This window comes from Chlorocebus sabaeus, chromosome 9, assembly GCF_047675955.1.
Source record: "Chlorocebus sabaeus isolate Y175 chromosome 9, mChlSab1.0.hap1, whole genome shotgun sequence".
NCBI lineage: Eukaryota > Metazoa > Chordata > Mammalia > Primates > Cercopithecidae > Chlorocebus > Chlorocebus sabaeus.
In genome coordinates this window covers 62863868-62876344 of record NC_132912.1, presented here as the reverse complement: position 1 = coordinate 62876344, position 12477 = coordinate 62863868, and positions in this window count along the sequence as shown.

The window sequence follows — 12477 nt, the reverse complement described above, 5'->3', positions numbered from 1 at the left end:
GTCTTCCTGACTGACAGACCAAAAAGCTTTCTAATCCTTTTCTTAGAGTATTCCTCATTTAATCTTTGCAAAAGCTCTAGTTCAATGCCTGGGCAATCCAGGACTTGACTTCTTACTCCTAGTGCTCCAAAATAATCCAATGACCACAACCTAAGGGTCTGTGCAGATGAATCAAGGGACTTACTCCTGCCTCTTTCTGGTAGCTTTTGCAACATTTGCAAGTAAGAACAATGCTGAGATCATCCTTCCCACTTACAAACACTCTTGGGAATAAGGAGAGAAGTCAGGAAGTACAACATCTCTAAGAGTTTCATTTACTTGCAATTCTGACTTGCTTTCCTGGTGTCTGCTTTTGTCATAATGTTCTCCAAAACAAGGTCCCTTTGTTTCAGGAAAATAAGTCATTCTACCAAAAAAAAAAAAAAATATGCACTTCTATGTTCATCACAGCACTATTCACAACGGCAAAGACATGGAATCAACCTGAATGTCTGTCAATAGTACATTGGATAAAGGAAATGTGGTATGTGTACACCGTGGAATACTATGCAACCAGGAAAGAAAATCATGTTCTTTGCAGCAACGTGGTTGCAGCTGGAGGCTATTATCCTAAGTGAATTAACACAGAAAGAGAAAACCAAATATCCCATGTTCTCACTTATAAGTGGGAACCAACTCTCGGGTTCACACAGATATAAAGATGAGAACAATAGACTCACACTGGGGACTCCAAAAGGAGGGAGGGAGGAAGGGGAGCAAGGGCTGAAAAGCTGCCTATTGGACACTGTATTCACTAGCTGGATGGCAGGATGAATAGAAGCGCTAACCTCAGCATCACACGATATACCCTTGTAACAAACCTGTACATGTACCCTCAAATCAAAAATAAAAATGGAATTTTTTAAAAAGCCCTTTGTTTCACAATGGCCTCCCTGGAAGATGCATCCCTTTTTCAGCCTTGGTATCCCACAGCTGCCAAGCACCCTGCTTCCCAAAGATGAGACGATCATTTGATGGTTTAAAAAATTATAAACCGTGATGCTTTTATGAGAGGTAAGGCTCTTTCTGTGAAACCAGGAAATTCTGCTTTTGCTATATTTTTGCAAAGACAAACATTTTTTTTTCAGAGCAGGAGTGAAAGTTTATTTAAAAGTTATAGAACAGTAAGGAAAGGAAGGAAAGGAAAGAAGGAGAGTACAACTTGGAAGAGGGTCAAGTGGGCAGCTTGAGAAACCAAGTACACAGCTTGACCTCTTGACTTGGGGTTTCATATGGTCTGGCTCTGTCCCCACCCAAATCTCCTCTTGAATTGTAACTCCCTCCCGTAATTCCCACGTGTCATGGGAGGGACCCGGTGGGAGGGAACTGAATCATGAGGGCGGGTCTTTCCCATGCTGTTCTCATGACAGCGAATAAGTCTTATGAGATCTGATGGTTTTATAAAGGGGAGTTCCCCTACACAAGCCCTCTTGCCTACTGCCATGTAAGACATGATGTTGCTCCTCATTTGCCTTCCGCCATGATTGTGAGGCCTCCTCAGCCATGTGAACTGTGAGTTCATTAAACCTCTTTCCTTTATAAATTACACAGTCGTCTTTATTAGCTGCATGAGAACAAACTAAATACAGGGTTTTATATGTTGGCCTACTTCCAAGATCTTGCCTTACTCTTCCCCACTCCTGAGACCTTATTGGGAAGCTACTGATCAGTTTCAGCTGTTTTATATCTGTTAGGAGACTGCTGTTCCCTGGCACTGGCTGTGACAAATTATTACTTTAGAGAAACAGTTAACCCACTGACCATCACCTGATGGTTCCCCAACACTCCTGGTGTGTTGCGGGGAGCCCTCTCCTGCCTTGCCCATACCTGACTGGCTACCTACTGTAACACTTCCCCCCTCAAGAGTCCAAGACCCTAAATCTTTGGGGGAAAATGGATGAAGGTCAGTCTTCTCCAACATCTTCCTGCTGACAGAGGGGCGGTGGTGGTTCTATGGGTCTTAGCCTCTTGCTAGCTGTCAGGGCTGACTTGGCTCCATGAATTGATGAAAGTGGTATCCAGCCAGGTCCAAGGGAGACAGGGGCAGGATTGTGCCTCTGACATGTCCCACTGATGGACAATCTAGAGGTCCCCTGTGGAAAGGTGACTCTTGAATATTGAGAGGACAATATCCCTCACTGAGGATCATCTGGAGCTTGATGGCTCTTCCCCTTAAAGAGGAACCTCAGCTCTTTCAGGGCCTTGCAAGTGTATTCAGGAGCTGAGGGCGTTGCTTCCAGCTCTGCTGTCCTGAAACCTTTTCACGGCTTCACTTGGGTGTGTTGTATCCAGCTGGCAATCTCTGGTACTTTAATGGCTGTGGGGGTAGATAATAAAACAGTGAAGGGGTCCTTCCAGAACAAAAACCCAATCTAGCAATGTCCTGTAAAAAAATAAGCATAAATACAGACCAATAAACTGGTTTCTGGGTTCAAGAGGGAAGTTCAGTAAAAGTCCTAGTAGAAGGTGCTTGCCATGTTTCAGCAGAACGCTGTAAGAGTTCCAGAATGTAAGAAACATCATTCTAAGAACGCTGCCTAGAGCCAGGAAGGAGAGGTAGATCCTCACCTTTGGCTAGAACCTGAGTTATTGAGTCTCCCAAGAGGGCGATTTCCCCAGTGGATTTTGCATGGCCATCTGACTAATCCAGAAAGAGAGCTGAAGGTGGGAAAGACCCTGCCATCTGCCTGGCCATTCTAGAAAGTCCAAACAAAGAGAAATTACCTCCGGTTTCTCTGGGCACTGCAGCCACTACGATTTGGTAGCATCCACAGAGTGCCTCACCAGCTCTTTCTCCCTGAGGACCTCTGACATGGGCTTATTTAAGCACAAACTTTAGATGCTTCCAGAAAGATGGCTTGCCTACAGCACTATGCAGCTGGAACAGGGAGACTATTAGAGGCAGACACTGTCCAGCATGTGGCTCAAACCTCCCTTCAGAGAAAGCCTCTGTGAGCACCAGGACACTGTGCAAAATGCATTTTCTGCAAGATGCTACACTGGATTGAAAGCATGCAAAAACATCCTTTTGGTTATCTATAAATCTCATTTTGTTCTTCTCTCCTAATAACAAAATTGAAAGCTGTAAGTTGAACAAAGCAACCCACAAACTGCTCTAGCAGCCCTGGGAACTCCCTGGTGATATATGGTCATGGGCTTAAAGCTTTTCATTTGACTTGCTCTTGGCTCTTCTATCAAGATCTGTCTTGGTGACACTCTACTGAGATAGATGGGTTGGTATGCATAAGTGGCTTTTATTTCAGAAGGTAATACATATTCTATTTAAAGTACAATGGCCCAGAAGGGAATTCCAGCCCCTTTATCATTAGTGTAGAAATTCAATGGTTCATAATCTGGTAGCTCATTGAAATGACTTTTCATTAACTTCAATGGTTCATATTGTGGTGGCCCATTGAAATGACATTCCATTAAATTCAGTGGGGGATATTATTTGAGTCAGGACCAATCTACAGACTAAATAGAATGCAGGCACACATCGCACTGCCCAGAGGGCTCATTCGGCTCTGTCTTCCCTGGCTCTTTCATGAAGACTGGTGAGATCAGCACTGCCTGGGAGCTCAGGTGGTAGGCAAAGAAAAAGCATGTAGGCAGGGCATGCACTTCCTTGTAGGGGAATAATAGTTGAGGCCAGAGACCATCGTGGGCACTTTACACGTCCCAAAATTCAATGTACACACACATTTCCCTAATACTTAGACCACCTTCACAATTTTGACCATATCACCATACTGCCTTTTCAATTACTTACTAATATTTGTCTTCAATAGATTACCTTTATTTACCTAAATTTATTTCAAAAGGAAATTCTATACCACTATCTTCATGGAAAACCTGCATCGCTGTAAGTAGCAGGTAAATAAATACAGTAGTCTCTCCCTTATCTGCAGGGCATACATTCCCAGAACCCCCGTGGATGCGTGAAGCCACGAATGGCACCAAACTCTACACACAATATAGACTAGTTTTTCCATCTGATAACCGAAAACACTGCTAAGGGACTAACAGGCAGATAGTGGGTGGTGCATACACTGGACAAAGGAATGATTTATGTCCCAGCCAGGACAGAGCAGTTGGTGAGAGATTTCATCACACTACTCAGAATGACAGCAGTTTAAAACTTATGAATTGTTTATTTCTGGAACTTTCCATTGAATATTTTTGGACCGTGGTTGACCACAGGGAACTGAAACTGCAGAAAGCAAAACCTCAGATAAGAGGGGGACTACTGTAATAATAAATAAAATAAAAATAATTAACAAATCAAAATATAAATACATTAGAAATAAATAGAAGGCAAGTGTAAATGTAAACATAATAAATGGAAACAATGCTATAAAATCAGAGCTTGCTGTTTTCAGATGAAAGCTCTCCATCTGAAACCTAGACTCCCTTTGGTAACAGGAGAAATTGGTACGTGTTTTAGAGATGTTCCAGGCACACTGACCATCTCCGTGGCAATCAGGTTAGAGAGGGAATTGGACAGGGCATGACTTTCCCACTGAGTGCCAAGACCCAAGTATAAGCTCAAATCATCCTTTGTACTGCATGAGGTCAAGCAGCCTGCCTTTTGGGAAGCACTACTTTCCTACTCGTTTTAATTCTTACATGAGGCTGAGCGCGGTGGCTCACGCCTATAATCCCAGCACTTTGGGAGGCCCAGGCGGGTGGATCACCTGAGGTCAGGAGTTCGTGACCAGGCTGGCCAACATGGTGAAACCCCGTCTCTACTAAAAAACTACAAAAATTAGCTGTGTGTGGTGGCAGGCACCTGTAATCCCAGCTACTCGGGAGGCTGAAGCAGGAGAATTGCTTGAACCCGGGAGATGAAGGTTACAGTGAGCCGATATCACACCACTGCACTCCAGCCTGGGCGACAGAGTGAGACTCTGTCTCAAAAAAAAAAAAGAAAGAAAAAAAAAAAAAACTTACACCATCTCGTAAAGTATCACCCCCACTACACAGATGTTAAGTAAGCAACTTGTCCAAAGTCACACACAGAGTGACTCAAGGTCAGTGCACAGCATTATCAGAGGTCACCCAGACCTCTGACCCCACCGCCATCTGGGCCATTGTAATTCTAGAAGGAAAAACACATTACAGACTTTGTCTGACTTTCTCTTTTTAGAGTGAGGAAAGTGCAGCCTACAGGTGTTTAATTACCTGCCCAAAGCCTCTTTGCTCTCCAGCGACTGAGTTGAGGTTAGAATCCTTATCTGGTGTGCTTTCTGTCCTCTCAAAGGCCACCTGGCCAGCAGAAGAGCCTGTTGGGAACCAGGCAGGTGGTAAAGTCTCCTCACCATCCTCCTTTCTGCTCCCAGCAAGCGTAGGAAATCCTTTCTTGCTGACCTTTCTTTCAAATGCTAATCTGGGCCTCTGAGGCTCACGGGGCCCTTTCCCCCGTTGGGAGACCCACTGCCAAGTGAACCCATGGCTGTGAATCAGCACAGAGAGCTTCAGAAGCCCCTCACTGATGGGGGGCATGCAGGGAGTGTGCCCCATGGCATCTGTGCCTTTGCACACCCTAAGGGGCCAGGGCACCCCATTAGCCCAGGAGATGCCCCGGCAGGAGGCTTTAAACTCAGCAGGTGCACCTCACAGCTCCTCAATCTCAGACACAGCCTGAGGCCAAGACAGAAGCTGTGAAGAAGCTCTATTGGGTGAGCCCTGGGAAGCAGGCAAACCAGGACTTTTGGAGGCCCCAGGAGGCTGGCAGGGGTAAGGGAGAATGGCAAGTGCAGGTGCCATACTGCACCTTTGGGAAAAGCAAAGGTGGTGGGGTGGGCGGGTCAAGTTATGAGAAAACTCACAGATACAAAAGAGGGGGCATGAGAGAAGAAGTGGGAGGACAGAGAAAGAGAAGGAAGAAAAGAAGTAAAAAATAAAAGGAAAGAAAGAAGAAAAAGACAAGGGAGGAAGGGAGGGAGGGAGCGAGGGAGCGAGGGAGCGAGGGAGCGAGGGAGGGAGGGAGGGAGGGACAGACAGACATAGGGAGACCTAAGAAACAAGGCAGAGAAAGGGACATCACCTGCCCAAGCCAGTGGCCTCTTCTGGGTTGCTCCACTTCCCTAGCAAAGCACAGAGATATTATGCCTGTAATATAACGGGGTCCAAAGTGCCAACAGTAAGAAACAAGTACACTCCCATTAAAGGAAAGGCACAGGATCCTGGTGGCAAATTTCTGACAAGTGAGTTCCCCAGCCCCAACATACACACACACACACACACACACACACACACACACACACACACACAGAGGACTGTCTCCTTTCCCAGGAGGATACATGCTTGAGATGCTGGGTGTACCTGCAAAGCACAGGCCTGGGAAGCGCCTCCAACACAGATAGTCCTGTCTTATAAATTTCAGGGTCTGTGCCCATTGGAAGAGAGCCTAGACTTGTGTGTAGGAGGTGGGGACAAGGGCAGAATCCCCTTCATTGTATATTCTCTTCTCATCACCAAGAAGAGTATTAATCATATTAGGACTCAGCAGAAACAAATGAGAAGAAGCTGCCCATGGCCAGCCAGTGCCTCCCATCCCCATTAGTGGCCTGCAGGAGGCACTTTCTATGGGAATCCCACCCAGCCCAGCCTCCTTGCAGGACAAGGGTCCAGGACACTGGTCTCTCCAGCTGACTGCACAGGGCTTTAAAGCCAAGGATGAGGCAGAGGAGGAGAGGGTCTCAGTGTAACACATTCTATTCTAACCTCCAGGGCTCAGTTCCTCAATTCTACAAAGGAAAAAATATTAGCCGTTTATTAGGTAAGTATTTATTAAGCACCTACCATGTGCTTTGTGCTATTGGTGATTTCTATAAACAGGGTTTGCCCATCCTCAGCAGCTCTCCCCACCACATGGGAGGGTCCCTGGAGGAGCAACCACATGGATTAAATATTTCACACCATGGGTCAATGGAAGTGTGAGCTCAACCCTCAAGTTGCTGCATGATTCCACTCTGGAGTTCCACGGAGCTGGGTTCCAATTTCAGCTCTCCTCCTCTCTCAGGCTGCAGGCTGTGGGTTAGGTTTCTTAGCCTCTTGAATTTGAGTTTTCCCATCTATATAGTAAGGAGAATAACAGTGCCTTCTCAGTGAGCTGGTGTGAGGATTGAATGGAAGAATCCAGGTAAAGCTCTTAGCACAGTGCCTAGCACATGGTATCCTTTCGTTGGCCTTTGCTACTATTAATGAAGGCAGAAGTGTGATTATATAAACCTGTACCCACTTTCTCTGAGTCTCCATCCTCTGATGTATACCACGAGGTACTCCCTCCAACCCCTTTAGTTTGAAGCTGTGCTATTCTTGTCTTTACTCCCCTATCTCAACCCAGGAATGGTGATACTGACCTTTGTTTGGTGTTCAGTGCTGTCTCTCCTTCCTGTGATGGAAGGACTGTTCTGTCCTTTTCCCCCTTCCAAAACCTGTTCTCATTTCCCTTCTCCCAAGGCCAGCTACAGCCTCTTGTCTCAAGAATGTATATCTTACCAACAATGAAAATCCTCACAGACTCATAAGCAAAACATCTTGGAGAGGATATCTTAGAGAAATGAGGTACCTTTCCAGTAATGGGAATGAGGATATTTGGTGTCTTTCTGTGGGTCTTTCATATCATCAACAAATACAACGTTTGTTAGGCATCTATTACACATACACAAATATATTAATTACCATGATTTAAAAAGGGAGAAGATACAAAACCTCAACTCAAGATGAAAAAGATTCCTAAAGATAAAGGCTCATTGAATATGAATTCACAATTCAAAATTTCAAAACCCATGAAGAAATAATCACATTATGAGCAAATGTCAATAAATAGAAAAAAGCAAAATCAGATAAGACTGCCAAGAACTTGAAGTAAATGAATAATATGATAGAGACCACAAAACTAGTAAGTGTAAAATTATTAGACATAAAGGAATGAATATGAAATGTAAACAACACAACAGAAAATAAACAGATTTGGAAAAGAACCAAACAGAACTTATGGAAACCCTTTTATGACCACAGAAATTTTAAAACTCACAAGTAGGATAAATAGCAGATTAGACTCACTTGGCCTATAACAATTAGGCCAATAAAAATAGATCTAGAAACATAATCAGAATGTAGTATACAGAAAGAAAATGATGGAAATAAGAACACAGGCATGGCTCTTATTTCTATCAGAGAATAGAATGAAAATAGGGCCAGGCACAGTGGCTCACCCCTGCAATCCCAGCACTTTGGGAGGACAAGGCAGGCAGATCACCTGAGGTCAGGAGTTTGAGACCAGCCTGGCCAACATGGTGAAACCCTGTCTCTACTAAAAATACAAAAATTAGCCATGCGTGGTGGTGGGTGCCTATAATCCCAGCTACTTAGGAGGCTGAGGCAGGAGAATTCCTTGAACCTGGGAGGCAGAGGTTGCAGTGAGCTGAGATCGTGCCCACTGCACTCCAGCCTGGGTGACGGAGCACAACTTTGTCTCAAAAACAAAAAAAAGAATGAAAATAGAATGAGAAAATCTACCATACACCTAATGAGAGTTCCAGACGAAGGTGATGGAGAATGGGGAGAAGCGAGAATCAGAGATAATGGCTGGAAAGTAAAAAACAAGAATTCATAGATTCATGATGCCAAAAGTTTTAAGTAAAATAAATAAAAACCCACTTTTACATGCCTTATAGAGAAATCATAATTCCCCAAAGCCTAAGAATAAAATATTTAAAGTAACAAGAGAGAAAGGAGAGGCTACCTACAGAGGAATGACAATTAGACAGTCAACTTCTCAACAGAAACAACTGAAACAAGAAACAATGAAACGAGATCTTCAAAGAACTAAGTGAAAATTACTGTCAACCTAGAACAGTAGGCTGAACACAAAATAAAGTGTTTTTAGACCAATAAAAGCTAACAGAATCTGTTACCAACAGACTCTCCCTGAAAGAATTTCTAAAGGATAAACTTTAGGAGAAAAGAAACTGAACCCAGAAGAGTAATAAAGAAGCACTGAAGAGCAAAGATGATGATTACCATCTAGATAATACTAAACAAGCACTGATTTCTCAAACAGCAAAAATATTAATGACGATAATTTTGATCAGTACCAAAACAAGATGGAACTAAAATATCAGACAGCAGTAACATGCTAGACAGGGACTGTTACATCAGAGTTAAGGCATATCAAGATTCCTAGATTGTTTGTAAGGCAATAGAGGTATGGATTAACTTGCTATTGTTAAGTAAATATTAAAAGTTTAGGGGTAGCCACTGAAAGCATAAAAATGAAATACATAGCTTCCAGCCGGTTGTGGTGGCTCACGCCTGTAATCCCAGCACTTTGGGAGGCCGAGGTGGGCAGATCACGAGATCAGGAGATTGAGACCATCCTGGCTAACACAGTGAAACCCCATCTCTACTAAAAATACAAAAACATTAGCCGGGCATGATGGCGGGCACCTGTAGTCCCAGCTACTCGGGAGGCTGAGGCAGGAGAATGGCATGACCCCGGGAGGTGAAGCTTGCAGTAAGCCGAGATTGTACCACTGTACTCCAGCCTAGGCAAAAGAGCAAAACTTTGTCTCAAAAAGAAAAAAAAAAAAAAAAAAGAAATATATAGCTTCCAAACCAGGGAGGGATAGAAAGGGAAATAAAGACAGAAAAGAAGAGTCAGCAGGGCGCGGTGGCTCATGTCTGTAATCCCAACACTTTGGGAGACTGAGGCAGGCAGATCACCTGAGGTTGGGAGTTTGAGACCAGCCTGACCAACATGGAGAAACCTGCCTCTACTAAAAATAAAAAATTAGCCAAGTGTGGTGGCACATGCCTGTAATCCCAGCTACTCAGGAGGCTGAGGCAGGAGCATCGCTTGAACCTGGGAGGCGGAGCTTGTGGTGAGCCGAGATCGTATTGCACTCCAGCCTGGGCAACAAGAGCAAAACTCTGTCTCAAAAAAGAAAAGAAAAGTCAGGGAAAGCAGTATAAAGCAAAGTAAACAGAACTGAATAAAATAAAATGCTATACAACAAATAAATGCAATATATTCAAACATATCTGAAGCTGCAGTAACTGTAAATAGATTCAATTCACCAATCAAATGAAGAACTTAATTGTTTAGCAATGTGCTATTTCACAGAAACATACCTGTACATTAAAGACTCTGAAAAGGACGGGGAAAAGATGTAGCAGACAAATTGTAACCAAAAGAAAGCAGTGTAATTGTTTTAATATCAGACAAAAGAGACTTCAGAAATAACTAGAAGTAACCTAAGTACAATGGCAGGTAGAGAAGGAGAGTCTTTGAAAGCAGAGAGAACTGCATGAGCAAAGACATCAAGGGAGAACGATCCCTAACAAATTTTACCAGATCAAGTTCAAATATGGGTCAAAATAGAGAAGCTTATTCATTGTGACATTATGCTTTGTTATTTTTTAATGTATATTTTTGAGCGTGTAGGCACCAGACACCATGCTAACTATTCTATAAATTATTTCTACTCCTCAAAAAAATCTCACAATGCAGATGCTTTATTATTCAGTACAATTTTGGTTATAGAAAACTGAAACCCAGTTTGAATCAGTCCAAGTTAAAAATAAGAATAGATGGGTCTCCCACTAGAAAAAACCCATAGAAGGAAGGACACCATTTGGGCAAAGTTTGGATCCCATGCCCACTCTCATCCCATCCCATGCCCACTCTCCAGCTCATCACTGAGTTCAGGAGGACAGGCCAAGCTTGGGTCAAGTGCCTGCCCAGCCTCAAGTGTGGGGTGTTACAATTAAAGAAAAAAAAAAAAAAAAACCACGACTGATGTAGGGACGTAGTGCTTCTCCTAAAGTAGGGGACTGGCAAAAACAATCAGTTCCACAAGAGTAGATTGTATTATCCTCATTTTATAAATGAGGTCTCAGATTCAGAGGCCAAGGCACTTGTCCAAAGCCCCAAGCACCTACATGGCAGAGCTGATGGGACACCAGGCTTTTTCCTCTAAAACGCTGAACTTTTTCTCCAAGCTTGAACACAGAACTTTGCACAGAATTAAGTTCTCAAGATATATGCTAATTCATTATTTTAAAGGACTTACAGAATATAAAGACAATTGATCATTTTCTTTATAATCATTAAAAGATTTGGAACAAGGAACTTGTTTCTAAAGCCAACAACTCTAAAGCACATGGGCCCTCCCAAGGACCCTCCAAAGACACCCCAATGAACTTGGCATCATAGATCCCCCTGCTTAGAACTCGTTTGCATTGATAGTTTATACTGTGCAGTTCAGCCCTAATAGCTTGTCCAGGTCTAGCACCTCCCTTTCTCCTCCACAACACCCAAATGAGCCACTAGTGGATGTTTAAATGATTGGCTCCAACACTTTAACTCATGAACCCATCTGGAAAATTGATGAAATCTATGGGCTTCCACCCCCAGGAAAAGGGAGAATCAATGCCTATTTGCACATATACACACACTTTCATCAACTCTGCAGGTCCCTGAAACTTTCCAGGAATGCCTGGGAGTTAAGAACTTCCTCAGCAAGAAGGGAATAGAACTTAGTACCCCCAAGAGATAGCATTGGGAGGCTATTCAATCAACTCAAAAAGATTGAGGCCAATTCATGTGTGACTATCTTAAATGGTCAAGAAGTGCTAACCCATAAAAGAGAGCACATTTCATAGTTAGCTGCTGCCAGTGTGGATCCCATTCAGCTCCAATTTTAAAATACCAGCTGAGTGCCACTATGTGCCAGGTACTCTGCTGGATACAAACTAGAGTAAGACCCTGTCCTGAATCCCTAGGAGCTCAAGACAGACGCATAAGCAACAATGTCACTTCAATGCGGTGAGTGCTAAGGTAGAGAGCTATGCTAAAATCCTATGAGAACACTGGCAGGAGGTGGAAAGTAAGGGAAGGTTCCAGGAGAGAAAGTATCAGTGGAAGGAGGATCAGGTGTTTTCTGGCAAAGAACTGAGGGAGTAGGGGAGCATTGCTGGTGGTAGAAACATGAGACCCACATGCATGTAGAGTGACATGTATGGGAACATCAAGCATACTGGTATCACTAGGGCAGTAGTTGTCAGTGAGGGTGATTTGCCACCCCCCTTGCGACGTCCCATTAAGGACATTTGACAATGTCTGAGTGTTATCCAACAGAACTGAGGCCCACTTGCCCAGCACAGTAAGACCAAACATCCACATCTCGGTTTTCGGCAAGAGAAAGAATGGCATTTATTTGCAGGGCACCAAGTAAGGAGAACTGAGCAGCTCACACTTAAGACCCAGCCTCCCCAATGGCTGGCAGGTAAGGGTTTTCAAAGGCATGGGTAAATTTCATGAAAGCAGAAGTTCCAGGCAAAATCCTAAATCAATACATAGAGGTTACATAGCGGGTTGGCTGAAAAGGTGGGATATCTGGAAGCAGGGCCTCAGAGGTCACATGTGGG